General features: G+C 37.2%; 1 protein-coding gene and 1 long non-coding RNA gene across 3 annotated transcripts in view; one reads left to right on the top strand and one right to left on the bottom strand.

Annotated features, from left to right (window-relative positions):
* The window catches only part of tmcc3 (transmembrane and coiled-coil domain family 3), a 231,490-nt gene that overhangs the window by 97,776 nt on the left and 105,947 nt on the right, over positions 1-27,767 (top strand). The window lies entirely within an intron of this gene.
* Positions 6,482-14,199, bottom strand: LOC147310120 (uncharacterized). The gene is made up of 5 exons (XR_015125785.1): positions 14,164-14,199; positions 12,556-12,587; positions 11,397-11,423; positions 9,133-9,163; positions 6,482-7,591 (listed from the first exon to the last, which is right to left on the bottom strand). It is a non-coding gene; the product is annotated as an uncharacterized LOC147310120 (long non-coding RNA).

Raw genomic sequence — 27,767 nt, 5'->3', positions numbered from 1 at the left:
CATCTGTCTTTTCTTTGACTCTAATCCTGTTCAGCATCTCTGCAAAGGCCACATCATCTTTCTGACGCATGATCTCGGTTAGAGTGATCATCTGAAAATGTTCCTGCCATAGGTCAATCTGTTCTGGATCGTAAACACAGAGAGGTTTAGACTGTCGCACTGGTGGCAGCTGGTAAAAATCTCCAACAGCTAAAACTGACATTCCACCAAAAGGTCTCTGAGTGCCTTTGATTTGTTTCAGTCTTGCATCCACATAGGCAAAAAGGGGTTTTGAAACCATTGAAATCTCATCAATAACAATAATTTCAGCATTCATCAGCTCAGATCTGACTTCATCCAGTTGGTTACCAAGTCCTTGAATGGGTGGTTTCAGACTCCTGGGTAGTTTCAGTAGAGAATGTAACGTAGAGCCACTGATAGAAAAAGCTGCTGTACCGGTAAATGAAGTCAGTAAAACAGTTGGATTTGATATGTCAGCTTCTTCTGCATTAGCAGGCAGTCTGCTCAGGATCTTTGATGCTTCAGAATGAATACACTTAATCAGATGTGACTTTCCAGTTCCTGCACCACCGTTGATATAGAAGAAAAATGGATCTGGGTTCAAACCACAAATTCGCTGAATACACCAGTCTCTTATGGCATAGAACACGCAGGCCTGCTTCTGGTTCAGATTCTGATACATTACACGTACCACGGCTGGATCTACTGCAGGTTGTTCTCTGACGGCTCTGATCTTTGTTACAGCATCAGACTGACGACTGTAGTCGGGAACATTCTCCTGTTCGTTCTCATCATCAGAATGTCTCTCAGGAAGATTCTCATCACATTGCAGCCTCACAACTTCAGATTCAGGAGCAAGATTACACCATTCATCAATCACAACATCCCTATTTTGTTCAAACTCTTCCAGTGCACTCTCAATATCCTCAGAGTTCTTCTCATACTTGTCTTTATTTCTTTTCACAACCCTTTTCACAGACTCACTGTGGTCTGAACATGGAAGTCGTACAAAACCTGAGTTGTAGAAGGACTGATAGGTTTGGAACCCTTGTGGTTTCAGTTCCTGCTCTGATCTGTGTGGAAGGTAAAGTCTCAACAGTCGACCATAATATTGCTCAGGATCTTTTTCCTGTGAACAGTGGTAATACCTGATTATAGCTGGTTTATCATTCTTTCGCCTTTGTACAAATCCAAGCTGGTTTAGAAGAGGAAGCACATCTTTTCCTTCATTTGGACCACTCACCAACCTGCACAAGGCAGCAAAATCAGCCAGTGACATTTCCTCATATTCTGGGGTCTCAGGTCTGCATTTGTATTTATCACTCAAACTTGTCATCCAAATATTACAACTGTCGTGTGTTGTGCTTTCCAGGAAGCTCATGGGGCGACTCATTTTTACTGGGTTATCATCTGTTGGTACAAATACAACACTGCGGGAACATTTTTTCATTTTTAGGCCACAGACTCGAGTCACACACTCCTGTGCGCTGATTTCTCTCTTTTTTGAGTAAGCTTGCATCACAGCTCTCATTTCATCACATTCATTGACGGTGTTCTTATCAGAGTTGTCAATAACTGTCTTCAGGTATTCAGAGAGGCCAGATTCTTTCTTTGTTATATATTTACAGAGGTATTCTATACATGAATAGGCATTCAAAATGAATGAGACATCTAAATTAGAGTTCCAGGCTTCAAGCAGGTCTGGGTTGTAATTGTTGATCCAACACTCATTTGGGTCACGTTTCAGAATCAGAGCTGTTTTCTTGTTTATGTCTTGGAGGCATTGTTCATACTCATTCATTGTTAAGTTGCATCGTGACAGAATCTGCTCTATGGTGAGGGAAGCAGCTTCAGGTTCCTTCAGCAGGTTCAACAAAGGTCTGAGTTTGGCTTTTGCAGCTTCAGTGTCTGAATCCTCATCCTGTCTCACAATCATTGTTCTTGTGGCTGGTGGTTTGGGAAACCCAAATCTACAACCAGAGTTCACACTCTTAAAGCATGTCTTTGTGTGGTTTTTGCTGTGCTTTTGTAGCTCAGTGACTTTTTTGTGCAGTTCAGGTTGTTTTTCTGGATCAGGGAGTTGAGCTGAGATGTATCTGTCCACAAAGTCACAGACAGTTTGGTCATCATCCACATCTGCTTCTACCTTTTCTCGAATCCACAGCAACATGTGTATATGTGGACTACCTCTGTGCTGGAACTCAACTCTGTAAAAGTAATCAATGATCTCACCAAGGGGCTGTGCAGGAGAAAAAAGCAAATCTCTGAACAAAGCCTCAACACGTTTATCAAACATTCGCATGGTGGTTACTGGATTTGATCTTAGAATTTCACACTTTTCTGACCAGTCCAGGGCTTCAAAATCAACCTCTTCACCTTGCTGTCTCTTTATTGCTTGAATCACTTCAGGCCATCTCATCTCAGCAGCAGAGAAAGTGACAAAGAACTGAGGTGTTCCTATTTGGCGAACCATGCTGAATAGATCTCTGGTAGTTTTCTGCCAGTAAGCTGGAGTTCCTCTGAGTGGCTGCATAAATCTGATTGCATCTTTATTTCTTACCAGCTTCTCTACTTCTGTCTTACTTTGTAACATTCCTGATGTGATTTTGCGTCCATCTTTCGTCATAGTTTTACCTTTCCTTAGCTGTATTGTCATGCTGGAATTAGCCAAGTGTATTTCAGTGACAAACTGTGAGAAAAACAGGTAATTTGTGTCTTTAGCAAATCTTGCATCAATGTTGAAAAGCCTTGACTTGAAGTAAGCACTCGGTGTGAGCTTGAGACGTCTCTTTTCATCCAGTGTATTCTGACCAGTAGGAAACTGCACAGGAAATGCCATGGCTTCCAAATGAGGAGTTCTGAAGAAGCTAACAGGATTGTTTCTTTCTGCAGGAGCCACACAATATGTGTTATCAGTGAAACAGAGAATCTCTTCTGAAATGTCAACAGGCTGCAGACAACTTTCTAGAGCAAAACCTCCATTGTTCAAATCACTTTCTGGTTCATCTGGATTTTGTTCCTCTGGTTGTTCATCACAGGATTGCATATTAATATCTTGGTCACTTTGAGACTCACTTTCACACAAAAGGGCATCTTTTTCATAGTTGTCAATTTCCATTAAATCTGCTTCATTATAATCATCACTTGCCATGCTGGCTTCATCACTGCTGTCATCATCAGGTAACGTTGGATCACAAAGCAATGCATCATCTCTGATAACAATATCTGTGTACTGTGGATGAATTTGTTTCAGTTTACGCAGAGCTTGAATGAGTTTAGACCAGGTGACAGTCTGGAACAGCTGATGGCCTTTGTAGCACAGTCGTCTTTTCAATTTCACCCTCATGATCTGTGATTGGCTTCTGATCCTCGGTAAACTGTCAACTGTTTGTTGGACTTCAGATGGTACACACACCACATTACCACGTATGAGTCTCTGTCTCCCCTTTGGAAGAGGAATAATCTTAGCAAATGGTATGCATTTGGCAATCAGATGTCTCTCCAGAATGTTGAGATCACAAAGTTCAGCTGGAATATCCTGCAGTTCTAAACCATTAACAGCAGCAAGCCTGGGCATGCATCCACTTTTGAGGGAACTGTGACACGTGTGACAGATATACTCTTTTTTTCTCTCAACAGGAAAGCTGCAGTGATCATGACATGCTTCATCACACACATGAACATATTTACCAGTTAGACACTGATGAGCTACAGTCTGGTGTTTTGAGTAATTTTGTCTTTTGCAGATTTTCACCTGATTAGGAAAAGAAGCTTTTAGACAAACAGTACAAACATAAGATGGTGCTGACTTAATGTTTGATCTGAAACGAGATATGGCCTCATTCATTAAAGTGTTCTCTGGATGACTCTGTAAAGTCTCAGCTGGTCGATGCATCTGGCGATATTTCCGTTTTATATTCATTGCACATCTGATATTATGCATCTGTCTGAAAGAAAAACTGTTCCAATATTTTACTCTCATTCGTTCTCTCATATTGTCCTTGTGTTGTTGCTGAAATTGTTTCTCTTCTCCATACCGCTTAGTCATGTAAAATCGTTTTTTCTTTTTAAATTCTTCGCTTTCTTTATATAGGTTATATACATATGACCTCATGTAAGCTTTATGTTTTTCTCTGAATCCAGCACAAGTTCTGTATATTCTTCTTATACGCTCCTTCTGCTTATCTCTGAATATGGGAGACTCTCTATATGTTCTTGTTACACGTTCCTTCTGCTTTTCTCTGAATATGGGAGACTCTCTATATGTTCTTGTTACACGTTCCTTCTGCTTTTCTCTGAATATGGGAGACTCTCTATATGTTCTTGTTACACGTTCCTTCTGCTTATCTCTGAATATGGAAGACTCTCTATATGTTCTTGTTACACGTTCCTTCTGCTTTTCTCTGAATATGGGAGACTCTCTATATGTTCTTGTTACACGTTCCTTCTGCTTATCTCTGAATATGGAAGACTCTCTATATTTTCTTGTTATACGTTCCTTCTGCTTATCTCTGAATATGGGAGACTCTCTATATGTTCTTGTTACACGTTCCTTCTGCTTATCTCTGAATAGGGGATTGTCTTTATATGTCCTTATGACACGTTCTCTTTTTCTATCTCTAATTTCAGCACTTTCTCTATACATCTTTCTCAAATGTTCTTTCTTTTTCTCCTTATAGGTAGCATTTAATTTATACAGTTCATTTCTGTACAGAATCCTTTTCTGTCTGTGATCAGGATCATCAGACTTCCGAGCTGAGTTTTTTTTCTTTGTCTTGAAGCTTTCATCAAACCTGTACATCTGCCTTTCTTTCGTCTTCTGATTTTCCTTTCTCTGTGGTAGCTTTTGTTGGGTCAATAATCTTCTCCTCATTTTTTGCCTTTCATGTTTACTATATTTCAGCAGTTTATCTGAGAGTTCCTCTGTTATCTTAGTTGAACTGGAGGCACTGTTTGAATCATTCTGAGGAATAGAATCTGGTGTTACCTGAGTTTCTCTCACAGAGGATGCAGAGGTTTCCTTTTCAAAATAATCAGAAGGATGATGGTTTTTTCTGGGAGCAGCTGTCTCATTTGAAGAAACAACTCTGGATGACATTACTTCACTGGTTAAATCTTTGGTCACAGGTTTCCGTGTCTGCTCAGTGTATATTTCAGAGTTTAATTCATGAACACGTTCATTTAAAGCTGGTGCTGGTGCACTTGTAGCTGTTTGTCTGTATTCGGTGGTTTGATTAGCATCTCTTTGGTCAGCAGCGTTTTCACTGTGAAACCCGATGGGCTGTAGCTCATAAGTGCAGCTTGGTGCGATGCTAAACATTCTGTACAAACGTTTGATCCTGTCAATCATGTCATTAAGACGTGTGAATTTCAACATAACTGCAGTTCCACCACTTACACTTAGCGACAATGGCATACCAGTAGACTTACGTGGGTGAGGGTCAAAATATGCATATTCACCTGAATTCAGCCTGCTAACAGCGATGACTGTTCCTCCCATGACTAGCAAAGCATAGCGAACGTCTGAAGCCAAACACTGTAATCCCTGTTCAAGGCTCGGAAAGTGATCTGTACCATCAAATGTGCCGTAATGAGCAAACTGAGACATGTCGACTTGATACTCGTGTGTGCGGCTGATGACCACTGAGGGAAGTTCATCGCAGGCTAGAAACACACTGTTCACAAACCTCAGTCTGGCATCTGAATAGACAGCATGGCCTTTGTCCAACACACGGTTTAGATCTGCTCTGGTAATAAATTCATCCTCATGTAAGAATGACAGGAAAACCAAGCTGTTAGCCATGCATTGCTGATTCCGGTACTTTCCATACCTAGGAGCGGCCTGGCTTCGGGAAGCACAGACGCTACTCACTCGTGGACTTTCACTGTTTGTAACCTGTACATGAGACTGTCCTGGAGCTTGTCCATCATGCTGTTTGTGTACAGTTAGCTGGGGTTCAGTCTGGATTACCTGCATAACTTCAGGCTCTGGGACAGACACTGAGGGAACACTTCTCTTTACCACATCTGCATAAGATACTTTGGCTGTCTCTCCATCATGCTGTTTGTGTACAGTTAGCTGGGGTTCAGTCTGGATTACCTGCATAACTTCAGGCTCTGGGACAGACACTGAGGGAACACCTTTCTTTACCACATCTGCATAAGACACTGTGGCTGTCTGAACACTGCTCTGCACTTCTGTGCTGGGAAAAGCTGAAACAGACACCTTTACCTGCTCACTGCTCTGAGAAACATTCACCTGTTCTTTCTGCTTTTGCCATCTAAGCTTCTGGGACTGCGACCTTTGACCTTTTCTTGGCATTTTGCTGAAGTACAATCTGGAGCTTATATGTGGTTATACACAAATATAAACAAAACTGAACCTTGAAACACAGAAAAACGTACAACTCCTCAAGTTACTGTTAAATCTCAGAAATGTACTATTATACTGTAAAATGTTTTTATGAATATATGAATAGATGTTAAAAAGCTGATTTGTACTCCAAATTCAAAATAAAGGAAATTCAAAGTTCTCTGGAAACAATTTGGTCCGTTTTATTGTAGCTCTTAGAAACTGTATAATTTTACTTATATTTTTTTTAACCAGACTGGTAAATAATTACAACTTCTATAAAATGATATGCAGAATAAATCTCAACAATCAACAGGCTATAATAAAAGTCTTAGCTCTTAGGGGAGTTTATGTAAATCTTTCAGATATCTAAAATTGAAATCAAATATATGGAGCTGTGGTGGTGTGGTGATAAGATGACAGGTGATGAGGATTCTTCAGCTGGATTTTCTGCAGCAGTCAGGAAACAGGAAGTCTGGGTCCTCAGGTACTTCTCGATGACAATACTAACTGAATACTTACACTGAGTAACAAAATGGGTTTGTCCTTAAATAATAGTACTATAAACTTGCAGTCAAATGTTATAGCCAATGAAACAGACTAACAGACTGGATCTAATTTATTATTTATCTGAATGTATGTATTACAAAATAACCAGATTATCTTATTACAAGTAAACTTATAAAGAGGTGATATTTTATACAATTGATCAAAGTAAGCCAAACTAGAAGTGTTAATTCCAAAGTGTAATGCAAAATTAAAATGACAAATGTAGGGCTGTGTAAGTAGTTTCTACTATAAGTTCCACTGTATTGTAATTCTACTACTGTATATTCAACTTGTAATTTCCAGCAAAATGACTGAATGTGAGAGAGCTTAATGACAGGAAAGAAAGAGCAGTGAGAGCAGAGATCTCTCAGAATTCTGTAACAGATAGATCAAGTTCTGGTAACTTGGATTTCTGAAAATTGGATTCTGAAAGGATTCTCAAAACTTGGATTCTCAAATTAGATAGAGCAGTAGAGATAGAGGGATACAAGATGGAATGGCTTTCAAATTAGATAGAGCAGTAGAGATAGAGGGATACAAGATAGAATGGCTTTCAAATTAGATAGAGCAGTAGAGATAGAGGGATACAAGATAGAATGGCTTTCAAATTAGATAGAGTTGGGAGAGTGATAGGATAGACAGAATTGCTTATAATGATAGAGAGAGAGAGGATCTTCTGCAGCAGGTCACCTGTAAGACACAAAAGGCCTGGAATTAGTCGTATTTCCAATATGCTTGGATTTACCATATTCTTCAGACTATATGGCACACCTAAAACCCTGTCATTTTCTCAAAAACATACAATGTGCCTAGTGTATCGATTCTGGTTATGCTTACTGACCTAGAACGGGATTTCTGTGGTACACAGCGCTCAAAATTCTGTCAAATATTTTAGTAATACTTTGGTAAGCTACAAAGCTGCGCTGCTTGATGTATTGTCAGAGCATTATGGCTACCATAGTCAGGACCCTCGTAGAGTAATTTGTACGGTGCTTCAACATAACATTATGGTGTGTGTACAAGGACCTGGCACGTGCTAAGAGACATGCTTATGAAGCAGATTTCAACCTGATCAACCCATGAAGAGTTTGATGGATTTGTAGATGAGGAATGAACTGAAAAAGTGAGTGTATTGGTCTGTATTTTATGTGTTACAACTGAACAGTGTTGAGAGTTGTTGTGAATGACTTGAATAAAGTTTGACTTATCTGACTGTTTGTTTGGCTTAATCTGCCTTAAAAACAGAATTGTTTATTGACGTTATGCCTTATAATTTCAAAAATACAGTACATGTAGGGCTTTAAATACTAAAGACTTCTACAGTAAATTATTGGAGTGAACAGAATGACAATGTTTAACAAATGATGGTGGAACTGTTATAAGGACATTTTTACGTTCTATTAAAACAATAAACTAAGTCTATAAACTCAAACCAAGACGTGCTGCTACAGTAACTTACTGTAAATATTATATGGTCCAAATAAACCCGCACACTGAGGTTACAGCAGAGTTTCAGGCCTCCTGCTTTAAATACTTTATATCCATTAAACTCAAAATTATTTATTGACTGGCCAAAAAGAACACAAACCTTCTCACATTTGCCTAAAAACATCTTGATGATCAGCAAGAGCTGTGAAATGATTTCACAACACTATTTTGGACCTTAATTAAGACAATTGAAATTCAAACAGCAGTCGCTTTCTAAAATATCGGATTTGTGCCGTTCACACTGTCATACCATGATACCATCACTGATACCAACATGACAAAAAAATCTGATTTGATGCGCTTTCGCCTGCAGTGTGAACTGCACTCAGGCCAGTCACTCAGGAAAAATACTTCTAGCGTTTTGACTTCATGCTAATTCATAAGTGGAATGAGAGAGACAATAAAAATCGATAGCTGTGGTGCTCTTAAGTGTTTAAGGTACCACCTATACTCACACTTAAATCCACAAACATAAGGAGAAATCAAACAACTGCATAAAGATGTCTCTGACATTTAACTATGTTTGGACTTGATAAGCCATCAAAAATTAAAATCAGACATTAATGGGCTATTAAACTTCATTGACATTTTCTGGGGCAGTCAGTGGTCCTGTGTGGGGGCTTTGCTGCTACAGATTCTAAATCCTGACTATTTGTCTTTGCCCATGAGTGAATGGCAAGATAACACAAATACCCAAACTACTGTAAGTAAATTACTAAACATTACCATTACTGTCTACTTACCAGCAAAGGCAAAGCCAAAGAGCTGTTCACTCTGTGTAACAAAAGACAAAGAACAAAAATACAGGCTCAGACAACTCCAATCGGCATTAGACAACAACAACTCTCCTCTGTTTTCTTTTTCCGCACCCTAATAAAGATGATCATCTTCATAAAAGGTAATATGTAGTTTTATCCATTTGCAATAAGCCACACAAGTTTCTGAGTCATGTAATGCTCCAAAATTTAGGTTCAGTTACATAAGAGAGTAGAGATCGTAACCAATGATTTGCTTCACCTACTACTACACACTTTATCAAATGGTGATGTCACAATTTAAAAGTAGGCAACAATCACAAATGATAGCTTGTATGGAATGTTTGTAGGCTTTGACATTTGAGGTGGCCTGCATTCAAATTCTATTAACACAATAAAAAAAAAAAACACTCTATAAACTTACACCAAGACGTGCTGCTACAGTAACTTACTGTAAATATTATATGGTCCAACAAAACCAACACACTGAGGTTAGAGCAGACAGTTTCAAGCCACTCTGTATGTATTTTGGCAAAATGAGAAATTTGGAGACAGCTAGTTTCTACACAGCAGTTTCTACATATTTCAGTCACATTTGGGGCATGTTTGATACACAGCAATAAGCACTACACTAAATCTATGATAAACTTATCATAGCTGATATTAAGGCCTAATTAGCAAAATTTAGTATGATGGTAATTTCTTTGTAGATCATTTCATGATAAAAAGAACAGAAGTGAGTGCTGTATCTGAGCTGTTGCATGTAAGATCTTTGCTGGACATTCCCACATTTCTTAAACAAACAAACATGACTTTCAGACAGTTCATCTTTTGTAAATTAAGCCAGGATTATTTTCAAAAAAACAGCCTTGATAAAAATATCAGGCCACTATAAAATGTCTTATGTTTATGTTTTCATCCCACCTATACTTTGCAAGTCATTATGACAAATTACAAAAAGCAGTTTTTAGGCAGTGATTTAAGGGAAGAAGCTTTTGAAATCCACAATGCCCTACCACCAGTGGTCTCAAACTCTGGTCCTTAAGGCCTGGTGTCCAGAAACTTTTCTATGTGTCCCTGTTGCAACACACCTGAATAACATTAGTAGGTCATTAGCAAAACTCTACAGAACCTGACTGCATGCTGAGGTGGTAATTCAGCCATTTGATTCATGTTATAGCAGCTCATGAGTGAATGAACATGATGCAATGAAAGTACTTTTAGAAGTACATTTTTCCAAACACTTAATTACTTAAATTTGAGTAGTCTTAGGGGATGCCACTTCAGCACACAGTCAAATTCTATACTCTCACTAATGACCTACAAATGTTATTCAGGTGTTTTGTAACAGGGACACGTGGAAAAGCTTCAGGACACCGGCCCTTGAAGAGTGGAGTTTGAGACCCCTGCCCTATGTGAATATTTAATCGTCCCTAAACTGCCAGTCGTGAGCTGCTCTAATGTGAAACAAACACATATAGTTCTGTAAAAGTTTACAAAGAGATTTCTAAGGATTTGGAGACCCCAGAAAACAAAAACCCTCCCAGATATTGTAGCTGAACAGGCAAAAACAAGTTGCCTAATAATATCTCGATGATAACCAACAGCTGTGCTGACGAACTGCACTAAACTGAATCATCTATAGTGAGAGAAAAACACCAGCATTAAAGTCAAACATGGTGCTGTTACTGTGATGTCCCAGAGTTCCTTTACTACTTCAGGACCATCAACTCATCAGGTCCTGGGCTTAAGTTTAATCACACTTAGGATCTGAAGCACACAAGCAAGTCCAATTGAATGAATGAAACAAAACACATGGTGTAAACTAATCAGTCTGGACTTTAATGAAATTAAGATACGTGGTATGACTTGAAAACCCTATATTGGGCCTTAATTACGACTTTTTTCTTTTCTTGCCTGCCCTGTTTGGATCTAATTAAGACAATTCTGAAATTGTAGTGGACCAAAATCAACCAGTGATGTAAACCAGTCATTACCAGTTACTGTAAATGCTTGATGGTAATTGTTGCTATCAGGGCATCCACAGCTGGGTATTAGAGACCAACATGTTTTTACATTAGACCAGGTTGTTCTGGTTCAAAAATGAAATCATCACTTTAAAACTGCTTTTTGTATTTATCCAGGTCATCCTTGTTAGATGATTTGAAATGTGAAAAAAGCATAAACAAAATAAATCTGCAAAGAAGAAAGACCTTTCTCAGCACTGTACCGCAGACAAAACCTTTACTTACCAGACTTGCGACAGTTAGATCAGTCTCCTAGAGAAAGGAAACAACACATCAGATCACTGTTTAATGACTTAGACTGTTAAACCTCTTCACACACAATCCAATTTACTGTGACATGAAATAACTAGTAAAATCCTCAATTTCTTCAAGCCTTTATGAACTCACTGTAGTCTGAAGAGGACAAACTTCAGTTACAGAGTCTGACATGGCGATAACATGTGTAATAAAGGCATGCATACTACAGAAGTGAAAAGAAGAGGCACCAATATTTGTTGGTACAGATTATGGCTTTTTAGCTCCATCATTTTCTATCACAAGTCAGTGCTTAATAAAGTGTGGAAAAACCACAACTGTTAGAATCAACGGAAAACCTCATCAGGTTTTAGTTCTGATCTGAATATGTAAATCCTAAAATACATGTAAATTTTGACATGTCATAGTAACAACAGTAGCACACCATTTTTGCAATTAAAATTTCTTAAAAATTATAATAAAAAGTCCTTCCATTGTACCTGTTGGCAGGAATCTTTTTGTATTTTGCAATATTTCCCTTTTGTATAAAATTTTAAACACATTGTATCAAGCAAATTATTAAGAAACTAATTTAAACTTAGTGTACATAAATTACACACAGGCTTTAACATACACAACATTGCCTACTCACAACTCTGGTTCTCTTAGTCTTTTATTATTGCTTAAATGTTTAAATGCTTTTTTGTATTTATTCATATCATCCCTGTTAGATGATTTGAAACATGTGACAAAAAAGCATGAACAAAATAAATCTGCAAGGAAGAAAGACTTTTCCCAGCACTGTACCTCAGACAAAATGAACTCACTTTAGTCTAAAGAGGGCAAAATTTAATTGCAGAGTCTCAAATGGCCTTAACATGTGTAATAAAAACAATAATTACTACAGAAACGCTTTGATAAGCCTTTAAAATTAAAATTAGACATAAATGGCCTATTAAACTTCAGGGACATTTTTAGGGACACTCACAGGTCTAGTGGGGAGGCTTACTGCTTATAAAACCTAAATGTGTTTTTGCCCATGAGCAAATGGCAAGATATCACAGAAAGCCAAACTATTGTATATAAATTGCTAAACATGTTACACAATCCCAGTTTCATATTGCTTCAGTTACAATCACTGTTTACTTACCAGCAAAGGCAAAACCAAGCTTCTATTTCACTCTGTGTAACAAAAGACAAAGAGCAAAAATACAGGATCAGAAAACTCAAATCAGCATCAATACTGCATCACTCTCTGTTGTCAAAAAGATTCACTAAACTTCTTTGTTTACTACAGCTGGAATACAAACAACAACTCTCCTCTGTTTTCTTTGGTCTACCTCTCAGTTAAGATTGCAAAACACTCATACATGAAAAACTGCACGATATATTTTTAAGGCTTTAATATTTGAGGTGGTCTGCATTCAAATTCTACTTCCTAAAATATTATTAACTGCACATAGTATCATAGTAAATATACTGTATTTTTAAAATAAATATCTATGTACCATACTAATAATAATATACTGCCATATTTTATTTATGTGAAGGTGGGCTGTTGTTTGTTTCATTAATTTTCCACAAAGTGAGAATTTAAACTGTGCAGCAGATTTAGGTTGGCACAAACAAGCCTTTGTTAAACAGTTCTTAAAAATTAAAGTCTTCTGTTTAGGAGTTCTTATTATTCTTGGGCTATGTCCACACGTACACAGGTACTTTTGAAAATGGAGATTTTTCTATGCGTTTGCGGTCACTGAAAACAGAGATTTCTAAAAACGCTTGCCAGGATATTTTTTGAAAACTCCATTTTTGCATTTATGTGTGGACATGGAAACGGAGAAAACGCAGCGCCTTTTTTGACGTCACACTGTGCGCCACGTTATTGTTTCGGTGAAATGCATTTCTACAATACTGTTACTGTTAATTGTTCTCTCTGCAGTGTTTAAATGCTTACACACACAGTTACTGTCCCCCCACACATATGACTCGGTTCTGCTTCTATGCCCCATCTTTGTTTGCCATTTCCCACCGAGGTTTCTAGACTTCTGATTGGCCAACATTTCTGCACGGTTAGGAATCTAGCGCCACCTGCTGCTTTGGCATGTTCCTAGCAGCGTTCTCCTTCATTTCTGCATTTATGTGTGGACGGGATCGTTTTTTAAAACGGAAACGGAAAATCTCCGTTTTCAAAAATACCCGTGTATGTGGGGACATAGCCTATGATTAATCCTCAGTTTCTCCCCCCCTCCTTTCTCTTAATTAATCCACAAGACCTGCACACACGCGACTCTTTTTCTCCCGTGTTCGGTCAGAGGCGGTAAAATGGCTCCTTTGATCTTGCCGACAGCTGACACTGAATCTAAGATGGCGGTTCGTTAAAAACTTTACAGCATAAAGAATGAGGCTGTTTTAACCAACTGATTTGTGAAGAGAACTAACTGCACCTTATGTAACAGACTGACAAACACACCAAATGTAATTAATAAAACAACACGATAACCGTGGTTCACAGTCAAATTTTCATTTCACACTGGGCTCAAAGGAGCGCTAGGCATTAGCATCGGGTTGTTAGCTCATCAAACACTCCTTTTACATACAAAAATGACAAAGTTTCACTAGGAAAAAGCAACCACTGTGTTACTCTAATATGAGTTCTACCTCGGTTGGCTTTATAAATCACTAAAAGAACTCGTTAAATTGCACAAACAGAGTATAAACATTTAGGAGAGAAGAAGAGAAGCAGAGCAGCAGCACTCACCCAGAGCGGACTCAGCGAAGTGTGCGGAAAAGCGGATGTCCGGCAGTCAGGTAAAAGATGAGGCGTTCACAGTAGTAGGAAATTCCAGTATTACACACAATGGGCATTGTAAACATCAAAAATGTAGGTGATTTTAAATATTCTATACAATATTTATTTGCTAAAGAAAATACTCGCAGAACTTTAATTCTATAAGTTGAATAAATATTATTAGAAGGCTCTACTCCTGAACACCAACACCAAAGAGCTGAGTTCACCAGACCTGAAAAAAAAACCCAACCAGTCCAGGACAGTCAGTCTGCAAAGATGTTTTAAAGACAAATATATACACACACACACATATATATATATATATATATGTATATATATATATATATATATATATATATATATATATATATATATATATATATATATATACATACATCTTTTTACACACGCAGCATATGGAACGCCAGGACTGCCATAATGAATTAATTAAATACACCATTAAATAATTAATTAAATGTGGCAATAATTAATTAAAATTGGAATTAATTAATTAAATAAATAGTTATGACACATGTAATTAATTAATTATTGACACATTTAATTAATTATTTATGTATTTCACATTTTAATTAATTATTGACACATGTAATTAATTAATTATTGACACATTTAATTAATTATTTATGTATTTCACATTTTAATTAATTATTTAATGATATATTTATTTATTTCATTTTGGCAGTCCTGACGCCTGGCTCTCGTCATGAAATAATTTTATCTGTCAGCCTCACCCATCAAACTCAGGGGGCGGGGTTAACGCTGCCCATGCAGCTTCTCTAACATTTGATTGGTTGCCGTGCAAAGTAAGTCAAAACAGGTCGATCCTAGAAAATCGATTGCTTGTGTAGACTTGGGGCAGCCAGTTATCCCAGAATGCAGATCAAATCACAAGCAGCAATGGTGGTGGTGTAGTTTTAAAATACCCCGTTTTTCTGTCACCAGCTACACTTTTAACAGTGTTTTAGCCGCGAATGTCGCGACGTATGTCTGGTCAGGTTGTCAACATAGAACATGTTTGCAAAAGTGCTCAGATGTTTTCAGAGATTTCACTAGCTCTGCTAACAGTTAGCATGCAGAGTGCACCGAAGGGGTTACGTTAACCGGTTTGTTTACATATTCCACTCTCCGTGTTCCACATGTTGCATTCGCAGATTCTCATTTTCACCGAACGATCGTCTCTTTCCGCCTGGTTTTGTGTCTCTGTGCTTCTGTAACATAAAGAACGAGCTGACATTTTTCTCACGAAACCAGCGATCAGCTCAACAGACCCTCAGTTTACCTGCATGCATCCTCCTCCTCATCTGTCAGCTGTTTAACACCTGCTGCTAATTCAAGAAACACGCCTACGTTACCTGGTGATAGTCACAGTTTAACTGGGCAGCCGGTGCTCGATATAACGCAATGTCAGCGCATTTTTCTGCACAAGATAAGGAAATATAGTATTTTCCCCGAGCGCAGAGCTGCTGGAGCTCGTTTCCTTACAGAGCACTTTATAGGCGAACAGCTTTATCAGCGGCTGATGTCCAATCACCGGCACACAGCTTTCAAACCTCAGCTGAGTTTTAGCTCTCAGTGGTTAAACGCTGGACTTCATTCACTCAGGTTCTGTCTGTCGGGTCACGTTTACTTCGCTGTTTTATTTACAACTGAGCAAATCGGTTTGGCTGAGGTTAAAGTTACGTTTCATAACTGCATAGTTTCACAGACGTTTAATGGTTCACTGGCACATGTGTTAGACTGAACTATCATCTAAATATTATCTGTTTTTTAATAGTTATTCAACTGTATTCTAAGCACCAGCTGTCTGTTAGAATGTGATTTTTTTTCTCTCTCTGTTGGCAGAGGTATAAAAATGCGCAGGAAAATCTGACATGCATGGCGAACTTCACCGACGATATTTAGGGAGGAATAAACACACATCAAACATAAATGAACCATTTGTCTGTCTCCATAATTGAGAGAATTTTCTCTTCTTATGTCAACACTCTCTCTCTTTTTTTTTTCTTTTTTTTTTGCTTTTTCGGTCATGTTATGTTTACCTGTCAAAGGCTTGTTACAAACTATGAAACACATTGTGCAGACTTCTGGATGTTAGAAGAAAACTAATACTGCTCATGAATGAGACTAAAGGCAGGAAGGTGTCCTTTAAAACTAAACATGTTAATAGGACCTCCCTGTTTATATCATAGTTTATGATATAGCACGTGTATTTCAGTAATAGCCTGCTGAGGCCACTATACGTGCTGGCCTCATATCAAATGTGAAGGCAGACTGAGTCTATGTTTGACGTTTTTTATATCTAATCTTCCTTTTCAAACATTTAAACAGCAGCGAGTCTGCAGCTGAGGGAATACAAACTCAAATTGTCGGAACAGGTTTGCTCGTTTCTTGGATTCATTTGGTGATTTATTAAATGTATAACTGTTATTCTAATCTGCTGCTGAGTCTCTTACACTTTTCTTTATGCTGTATATTTTCACGTCTCTGGAATAGTTGGCAGTTAGATAGTCAGCTGGGAAACTTTGTGTTAACTCATGGAGCTGAGGATATCGTGGATATGCTGACCTCGCTGCGTGGTGTACAGAGCGAGGTCAGCATGATTAATATTCACAATAAAAATATTAGCCGAACATCATGAAGTCTGTATGTGTTTCATAGTGTCGAACAACCTTTGTACAGTTAAAGCCAGCAGTTACTACATGACGGAAACACCAACGTTATCTCTTTTATGTGTTTATACACAGGTCACGCTGATTACTGAACAAAAACCCAAAGATCAGATGTTAAACAGATTTATTTGCTCTCTCTCCTCCTTAAACATGTTTTTAATGTTAGTTATAATTCAGAATTGGCGACTGAAACACGTAGGACACATAAGAACATCAGGAAATAAAACATCGATAAATATAACCTCAGTAAAAGAAGTCAGCGGGGGTTACTACAGCTGTGTACCGGGGCCTGCGCTTTGTCGGTGGGATTGCTTGCGAGGCGAGCGGGTCTATCCCACGCTTTGCCGTGAGACTGGGCAGACATCTCCGAAATCATCGAAGCACTTTTGCAAAGAGGCTGTATCTTGACAAACCGACCAGACACATGAAGATTAAACCACTACATTCTCGGCTAAAAAAATATTAAAACGGTATTTGGTGACACACAAACAGGGTTTTTCAAAGCTCAGTTCTGTTAGCTTCCACATGCCGGTTGTTGTGTGCTAGAAACAATGGCCACCAGGCCAAAGCAATGGTTTTGACTCGATCAGCGTTAACCCCGCCCCCTGAGTTTGATGGGTGAGGCTGACAGATAAAATTATTTCATGATGAGAGCCAGGCGTCAGGACTGCCAAAATGAAATAAATAAATATATCATTAAATAATTAATGAAATGTGTCAATAATTAATTAAAATGTGAAATACATAAATAATTAATTAAATGTGTCAATAATTAATTAATTAAATGTGTCAATAATTAATTAAAATGTGAAATACATAAATAATTAATTAAATGTGTCAATAATTAATTAATTACATGTGTCATAACTATTTATTTAATTAATTAATTCCAATTTTAATTAATTATTGCCACATTTAATTAATTATTTAATGGTGTATTTAATTAATTCATTATGGCAGTCCTGGCGTTCCATAGAAGCACAGAGAGGCACAGGATTATTGCAGCCTATTTCTCATAGTGAGGACTCCCCTCAAACAAATGACCATAATTTCCAAACCGTAGGGGCTAGAGCGGTCATTCTTACACCGTTTTGTTCAGAAGAGATGGGGGAATCTTCCAGTGTTAGCAATTTATCATTAAAATGTGAAATTTTAGAGATATATGACATGGATGACTTGTTGACTTAGAAGCCACGAATTCCCCAATATGCAAATTTGAATGCCTGAGGCCACATATATGATTGGCTGCCTGGGAAGCCGTGCAGGCCCTGATTTGTGGATTTGAATTCCTCAGCCCTCAGATATGATTGGCTGGCTTAGAAGCCATGAAGTCCCCAATATGCAAATTTGAATGCCTCAGGACACATATATGATTGGCTGGGAAACCGTGCAGACCCTGATTTGAAAATTTGAATGTCTAAGTCCTCACAGAGGATTGGCTGCCTGGGGACCTGGCAGAAATATATAGAAATACTATAATTAAGCATAATTACTCCTTTTAGTACAAATACTATGTTTTATCACAAATACTATAAAAAGCAGAAATACTATAATTTAGCAGAAATACTATATTAAGCACAAATCCTATAAAAAGCAGAAATACTATATAATGCAAAAATCCTATAAAAAGCAAAAATAGTATGATTAAGCATAAATACTACATTTAGTAGAAATACTATATTTTAGCACAAACCCTATAAAAAGCAGAAATACTGTACTATGATTTGGTAGAAAAAACTATAATTAATCAGAAATACTATATTTGGCAGAAATACTGTATTTGGCACAAATCTTATAAAATAGCAGAAATAGTATGATTTAGCACAATAGTAATAACTTAAACAGAAAAATTGGAAAAGCAAAATGGACAGCTGAAAAAATGATGAACATGCTGAAGGTCCCTCAACTATACTTGTTAAATGAAAAAAATCAGCAAAAAAATCTATAACAGCCACACAATCACAAATATGTACACATAAGAAAACACACATGCACAGAGAGACACACACACAAGATCCAATTCAGTCAACCAGTCTAAATATATTGAATTTGAATCTTAGAATGAGATCATCCCATTAAAAGCCTTTCTCTCTCTCTCTCTCTCTCTCTGTCACACACACACACACGCACACACACACACACACACACACACACACACACACACACACACACACACACACACACTCACATACACACAGGGAGAGAGAAGTGAGTTTCTAGGTCAGCCTGGGAGCTGCTGAATTTGAATCCACCAATCAGAGAGCCTGTGCACTCTTTCCCTCCAAAACATGTGCCTCTTTTTACACACGCAGCACAGAGAGGCACAGGATCATTGCAGTCTATTTCTCATAATGACGACTCCCCTCAAACAAATGACCATAATTTCCTAACCGTAGGAGCTAGAACGGTCATTCTTACACCGTTTTGTTCAGAAGAGATGGGGGAATCTTCAAGTGTTGACAATTTATCATTAAAATATGAATTTTTAGAGATATATGACACGGATGACTTGTTGACTTAGAAGCCACGAATTCCCCAATATGCAAATTTGAATACCTGGAGCCCACATACATGATTGGCTGGCTGGGAAGCTGTGCAGGCCCTGATTTGTGGATTTGAATTCCTCAGCCCTCAGATATGATTGGCTGGCTTAGAAGCCATGAAGGCCCCAATATGCAAATTTGAATGCCTCAGGACACATATATGATTGGCTGGGAAACCGTGCAGGACCTGATTTGAAAATTTGAATGTCTAAGTCCTCACAGAGGATTGGCTGCCTGGGGACTTGGCAGAAATATATAGAAATAGTATGATTAAGCATAAATACCACATTTAGTAGAAATACTATGTTTTAGCACAAATACTATAAAAAGCAGAAATACTATAATTTAGCAGAAATACTATATTAAGCACAAACCCTATAAAAAGCAAAAATAGTATGATTAAGCATAAATACTACATTTAGTAGAAATACTATGTTTTAGCACAAATACTATAAAAAGCAGAAATACTATAATTTAGCAGAAATACTATATTAAGCACAAACCCTATAAAAAGCAAAAATAGTATGATTAAGCATAAATACTACATTTAGTAGAAATACTATGTTTTAGCACAAATCCTATAAAAAGAGGAAAAATGTACTATGATTTAGTAGAAAAACTATAATTAATCAGAAATACTATATTTGGCAGAAATACTATATTTTGCACAAATCTTATGAAATAGCAGAAACAGTATGATTTAGCACAATAGTAATAACTTAAACAGAAAAACTGGAAAAGCAAAATGGACAGCTGAAAAAATGCTGAACATGCTGAGGGTCCCTCAAATATACTTGTTAAATGAAAAAAATTAGCAAAAAAATCTATAACAGCCACACAATCACAAATATGTACACATAAGGAAACACACATGCACAGAGAGACACACTACCAAGATCAAATTCAGTCACCCAGTCTAAATATATTAAATTAGAATCTTAGAATGAGATCATCCCATTAAAAGGCTTTCTCTCTCTCTCTCTCTCTCTCTCTCTCTCTCTCTGTCACACACAGACACACACACACACACAGACACACAGGGAGAGAGAAGTAAGTTTCTAGGTCAGCCTGGGAGCTGCTGAATTTGAATCCACCAATCAGAGTGCCTGTTTACGTTTTCCCGCCAAAAGAGGTGCACCTTTTTACACACGCAGGCACAGAGAGGCACAGGATTATTGCAGCCTACTTTTCATAGTGACGACTCCCCTCAAACAAATGACCATAATTTCCTAACCGTAGGGGCTAGAGCGGTCATTCTTACACCGTTTTGTTCAGAAGAGATGGGGGAATCTTCCAGTGTTAACAATTTATCATTAAAATATGAATTATTAAAGATATTTGACTTGTAATGCAGCATAACTGAGTAGAGCGAAGCAAAAACTGCCTTGACTTGCCCTCAAACAACGGTTTGTAACTTGAAATCTGTTTGGAGTATCGATATCATTCTTTCACCGTAAGAGACAGCAGGCTTTGGTGAACAATCATGGAAATTTTCAGGTCGCTGTGGAAATCCAACAAAAAGTTATGACGAGAGAAAAAAGTGGTTCATTTCCAGACTTTGAAATCTGAAGAAATCTGAGCGAAGGACGAATTTCCTACCCTCAAACAAGTCCAACTCATTTCAGAACGGTAATAGGTGAGAAAGAAATTCTTGAATTGTGAGCGTCAGGAGTGTCTGAAGATATACCGGGACAAGCCTCATGTCTTAACTTTGCTTCGTTAAGGAGATATGACGATTCGAATATGCCTCTCATTACAGAAATGCAGCGGTGATTTTGAACAAGCTCTCCATTGACTTTATATGGACAGTTTTCTGACCTTGTGTTAGTCTGAGGAGATTTGCGAAAGTTCTATGAATACCACAACAATGATAGTGACATTTTCTGAAAGCCAGCAAAAATGCCTACGTTTTGATGTATAATTTGTGGAAGTTGAGTGAAAATTGAGCAAGTAGCAGGAAGTTGTTCGGACATGAAGAGAAAATTGCAAAACCTTCAGTGGCACACTGGAAGCCAAGAGCATAGCAACCATAACAACGCATGTATTTTGTGAAAAATCACAATTTTGCAACTCAAAACTTTAAGAGGCATAAAAGTAAAACAGTAAAAGATTTGAAAAAGCTGAATCATACCTGAATAGCCCAATAATTTGTGAACATTTTAAAGTTTGAATGGTTGTTCTAGGTGAAAGTATGAGGAAGTAGTTAAGTTTCAAAAACAAGCAAAATTTAGCAGAATTTTGGAAGATTTCCATTCATTTCAATGGGACAAATTAAAGGAAAAAAGTGGAATATTTTAAAAAGTATAATAGTTAAAAATAGCAAAAATCATAGCAGAAATTAGCAAAAATAGTTGAATAGTTTAAAATTTGAACGGTGAAAATCGGCTGAAAATTGTGGAAGTAGTTTAATGGCGAAAAGTGTACGGAAACACCCAGAATAATAATAATAATAATAATAATAACTAGAAAAATTTGCATTTCCTGCGAAAATGCAGTGTGGATGCTTAAAGCTGAAGCTGTATGCAAAAAGTAGCTGAAAAAGCTGAAAAGTTGCAGAAATTGTAAAAACTTTGCAGAAGCAAAAGAAGTTTGCTAAAATGGAATAACTTAGCAGAACTGCAATATCTTAGAGGAAACATAATACTTGGCAGAAATACAATAGCATAGCAGAATTTAGCAGAAATATTGTAACTTACCAGAAACATGATAACTTCTCAAAAATACAAGAATTTAGGAGAAATAGTATAAGATAACAGAAAGAATATATTTAGCCAAAAATACTTAAACATTACAGAAACACTATGATTTAGAAAAATAGTACAACAGAGCAGAAATATTGTGATTTACCAGAGACACTGTGATGAACTATGAATATTGTAATTTTAAATTGAGACTATGTTTTAGCACAAATATTATAATTTGGCAGAAATACTATAATTTAGCAGAAATACTATATTAAGCACAAATCCTATAAAAAGCAGAAATGGTATGATTAAGCACAAATACTACATTTAGTAGAAATACTTTGTTTTAGCACAAATCCCATAAAAAGCAGAAATACTATAATTTAGCAGAAATACTATATTAAGCACAAATACTATGAAAAGCAGAAATAGTATGATTAAGCATAAATACTACATTTAGCAGAAATACTATATTAAGCACAAATCCTATAAAAGCAGAAATAGTATATTAAGCACAAATCTTATAAAATAGCAGAAATAGTATGATTTAGCACAATAGTAATAAGTTAAACAGAAAAATTGGAAAAGCAAAATGGACAGCTGAAAAAATGCTGAACATGCTGAGGGTCCCTCAAATATACTTGTTAAATGACAAAAATCTGCAAAAAAATTTATTACAGCCACACAATCACAAATATGTACACATGAGGAAACACACATGCACAGAGAGACCCACACACAAGATCCAATTCAGTCAACCAGTCTAAATATATTGAATTTAAATCTTAGAATGAGATCATCCCATTAAAAGCCTTTCTCTCTCTCTCTCTCTCTCTCTCTCTCTCTCTCTCTCTCTCTCTCTCTCTGTCACACACACACACACACACACACACACACACACACACACACACAGGGAGAGAGAAGTAAGTTTCTAGGTCAGCCTGGGAGCTGGTGAATTTGAATCCACCAATCAGAGAGGCTGTGCACTTTTCCCCACCAAAACAGGTGCATCTGTTTACACACGCAGCAGCACAGAGAGACACAGGATTTTTGCAGTCTATTTCTCATAGTGACGACTCCCCTCAAACAAATGACCGTAATTTCCTAACCGTAGGGGCTAGAACGGTCATTCTTACACCGTTTTGTTCAGAAGAGATGGGGGAATCTTCAAGTGTTGACAATTTAATATTAAAATATGAATTTTTAGAGATATATGACATGGATGACTTGTTGACTTAGAAGCCACGAATTCCCCAATATGCAAATTTGAATGCCTGAGACCACATATGTGATTGGCTGGCTGGGAAGCCGTGCAGGCCCTGATTTGTGGATTTGAATTCCTCAGCCCTCAGATATGATTGGCTGGCTTAGAAGCCACGAAGGCCCCAATATGCAAATTTGAATGCCTCAGGACACTTATTTGATTGGCTGGGAAACTGTGCAGGCCCTGATTTGAAAATTTGAATTTCTCAGTCCTCACAGAGGATTGGCTGCCTGGGGACCTGGCAGAAATATATAGAAATACTATTATTAAGCATAAATACTACATTTAGTAGAAATACTATGTTTTAGCACAAATATTATAAAAAGAAGAAAAACTATAATTTAGCAGAAATACTATATTAAGCACAAATCCTATAAAAAGCAGAAATACTATAATTTAGAACAAATAGTATAAAAAGCAGAAATACTATAATTTAGCAGAAATACTATGTTAGGCACAAATCCTATAAAAAGCAGAAATACTATAATTTAGCAGAAATACTATGTTAGGCACAAATCCTATAAAAAGCAGAAATAGTATGATTTAGCAGAAATACTGTATTTAGCACAAGTACCGAAAAGTACCAGAAATACTATGATTTAGCAGAATAGTAATAACTTATTGAAACACAAATGCACAGAGGGACACACAAACACAGGCTCTAATCCAGTCAACCAGTCTAACTATGTTCAATTTAAATCCTACAATGACATGCTGTCAAATAAGGGCAGGGTCCTCTCTCTCCCACTAAACACACACACACACACACACACACAGGGAGAGAGGACTAAGTTTCTAGGTCAGCCTGGGAGCTGCTGAATTTGAATCCACCAATCAGAGAGGCTGTTTACGTTTTCCCGCCAAAACAGGTGCATCTTTTTACACACGCAGCACAGAGACATAGACCTGCTTCTTTCAGTTTATTTCACATAGTGAGGATTCCCCTCAAACAAATGACCATAATTTCCTAACCATAGGGGCTAGAGCGGTCATTCTTACACCGTTTTGTTCAGAAGAGATGGGGGAATCTTCAAGTGTTGACAATTTATCATTAAAATATGAATTTTTAGAGATATATGACATGGATGACTTGTTGACTTAGAAGCCACGAATTCCCCAATATGCAAATTTGAATACCTGGAGCCCACATACATGATTGGCTGGCTGGGAAGCTGTGCAGGCCCTGATTTGTGGATTTGAATTCCTCAGCCCTCAGATATGATTGGCTGGCTTAGAAGCCATGAAGGCCCCAATATGCAAATTTGAATGCCTCAGGACACATATATGATTGGCTGGGAAACCGTGCAGGACCTGATTTGAAAATTTGAATTTCTCAGTCCTCACAGAGGATTGGCTGCCTGGGGACCTGGCAGAAATATATAGAAATACTATGATTAAGCATAAATACTACATTTAGTAGAAATACTATGTTTTAGCACAAATACTATAAAAAGCAGAAATACTATAATTTAGCAGAAATACTATATTAAGCACAAATCCTATAAAAAGCAGAAATACTATATTAGGTACAAATCCTATAAAAAGCAGAAATACTATATTAGGCACAAATCCTATAAAAAGCAGAAATACTATATTAGGCACAAATAGTATAAAAAGCAGAAATACTATAATTTAGCAGAAATACTATGTTTGGCACAAATCCTATAAAAATAATAAATACTATAATTTAGCAGAAATACTATATTAGGCACAAATCTTATGAAAAGCAGAAATAGTATGATTTAGCAGAAATACTGTATTTAGCACAAGTACCGAAAAGTACCAGAAATACTATGATTCAGCAGAATAGTAATAACTTACAAAATTACAAATATGGAGGCATATTGAAACAGAAATGCACAGAGGGACACACAAACACAGGCTCTAATCCAGTCAACCAGTCTAACTATATTCAATTTAAATCCTACAATGACATGCTGCCAAATAAGGGCAGGGTCCTCTCTCTCCCACTAAACACACACACACACACACACACACACACACACACACACAGAGGGAGAGAGCTGCCGAATTTAAATCCACCAATCAGAGTGGCTGTTTACGTTTTCCCGCCAAAACAGGTGCATCTTTTTACACACGCAGCAGCACAGAGAGGCACAGGATTATTGCAGCCTATTTCTCATAGTGAGGACTCCCCTCAAACAAATGACCATAATTTCCTAACCGTAGGGGCTAGAGCGGTCATTCTTACACTGTTTTGTTCAGAAGAGATGGGGGAATCTTCCAGTGTTAACAATTTATCATTAAAATGTGAATTTTTAGAGATATATGACATGGATGACTTGTTGACTTAGAAGCCATGAATTCCCCAATATGCAAATATGAATGCCTGAGACCACATATATGATTGGCTGGCTGGGAAGCCGTGCAGGCCCTGATTTGTGGATTTGAATTCCTCAGCCCTCAGATATGATTGGCTGGCTTAGAAGCCATGAAGGCCCCAATATGCAAATTTGAATGCCTCAGGACACATATATGATTGGCTGGGAAGCCGTGCAGGCCCTGATTTGAAAATTTGAATTTCTCAGTCCTCACAGAGGATTGGCTGCCTGCGGACCTGGCAGAAATATATAGAAATACTATGATTAAGCATAAATACTACATTTAGTAGAAATACTATGTTTGAGCAAAAATCCTATAAAAAGCAGAAATACTATATTAGGCACAAATCCCATAAAAAGCAGAAATAGTATGATTAAGCATAAATACTACATTTAGTAGAAATACTATGTTTTAGCACAAATAGTATAAAAAGCAGAAATATTGTAATTTAGCAGAAATACTATATTAGGCACAAATCTTATAAAATAGCAGAAATAGTATTATTTAGCACAATAGTAATAAGTTAAACAGAAAAATTGGAAAAGCAAAATGGACAGCTGAAAAAATGCTGAACATGCTGAGGGTCCCTCAAATATACTTGTTAAATGAAAAAATCAGCATGAAAATGCACAGGGAGAGAGAAGTAAGTTTCTAGGTCAGCCTGGGAGCTGCTGAATTTTAATCCACCAATCAGAGAGCCTGTGTACTTTTTCCCGCCAAAACAGGTGCATCCTTTTTACACACGCAGCACAGAGAGAGGCACAGGATTATTGCAGCCTATTTCTCATAGTGAGGACTCCCCTCAAACAAATGACCATAATTTCCAAACCGTAGGGGCTAGAGCGGTCATTCTTACACCGTTTTGTTCAGAAGAGATGGGGGAATCTTCCAGTGTTTACAATTTATCATTAAAATATGAATTATTAAAGATATTTGACTTGTAATGCACCATAACTGAGTAGAGCGAAGCAAAAACTGCCTTGACTATCCCTCAAACAACGCTTTCTAACTCGAAATCTATTTGGAGTATCGATATCATTCTTTCACCGTAAGAGACAGCAGGCTTTGGTGAACAATCATGGAAATTTTCAGGTCTCTGTGGAAATCCAACAAAAAGTTATGACGAGAGAAAAAAGTGGTTCATTTCCACAGTTTGAAATCTGAAGAAATCTGAGCGAAGGACGAATTTCCTACCCTCAAACAAGTCCAACTCATTTCAGAACGGTAATAGGTGAGAAAGAAATTCTTGAATTGTGAGCGTCAGGGGTGTCTGAAGATATTCGGGGACAAGCCTCATGTCTTAACTTTGCTTCGTTAAGGAGATATGACGATTCGAATATGCCTCTCATTACAGAAATCCAGCGGTGATTTTGAACAAGCTCTCCATTCACTTTATATGGAGAGTTTTCTGACCTTGTGTTAGTCTGAGGAGATTTGCAAAAATTCTATAAATCCCACAACAATGATGGTGACATTTTCTGAAAGCCAGCAAAAATACCTACGTTTTGATGTATAATTTGTGGAAGTTGAGTGAAAATTGAGCAAGTAGCAGGAAGTTGTTCGGACATGAAGAGAAGGCTGCAAAACCTTCAGTGACACACTGGAAGCCAAGAGCATAGCAACCATAACAACGCATGTATTTTGTGAAAAATCACAATTTTGCAACTCAAAACTTTAAGAGGCATAAAAGTAAAACAGTAGAAGATTTGAAAAAGCTGAATCATACCTGAATAGCCCAATAATTTGTGAACATTTTAAAATTTGAATGGTTGTTCTAGGTGAAAATATGAGGAAGTAGTTAAGTTTCAAAAACAAGCAAATTTTAGCAGAATTGCAGAAGTTTCCCATTCATTTCAATGGGACAAATTAAAGGAAAAAAGTGGAATATTTTAAAAAGTATAATAGTTAAAAATAGCAAAAATCGTAGCAGGAATTAGCAAAAATAGCAGAATAGTTTAAAATTTGAACGGTGAAAATCGGCTGAAAATTGTGGAAGTAGTTAAACGGCGAAAAGTGTACGGAAGCAACTAGAATAATAATAATAAAGAAT

The sequence above is a fragment of the Aulonocara sp. 'chitande type north' Nkhata Bay genome, linkage group LG17 (genome assembly GCF_057382095.1).
Source record: "Aulonocara sp. 'chitande type north' Nkhata Bay isolate Kocher_YH1m ecotype deep benthic linkage group LG17, A_spYH_male_GT1.1, whole genome shotgun sequence".
NCBI classification, from domain to species: domain Eukaryota; kingdom Metazoa; phylum Chordata; class Actinopteri; order Cichliformes; family Cichlidae; genus Aulonocara; species Aulonocara sp. 'chitande type north' Nkhata Bay.
The sequence above is the reverse complement of the archived record's forward strand: the minus strand, read 5'-3'. Positions and strand labels throughout refer to the sequence as shown.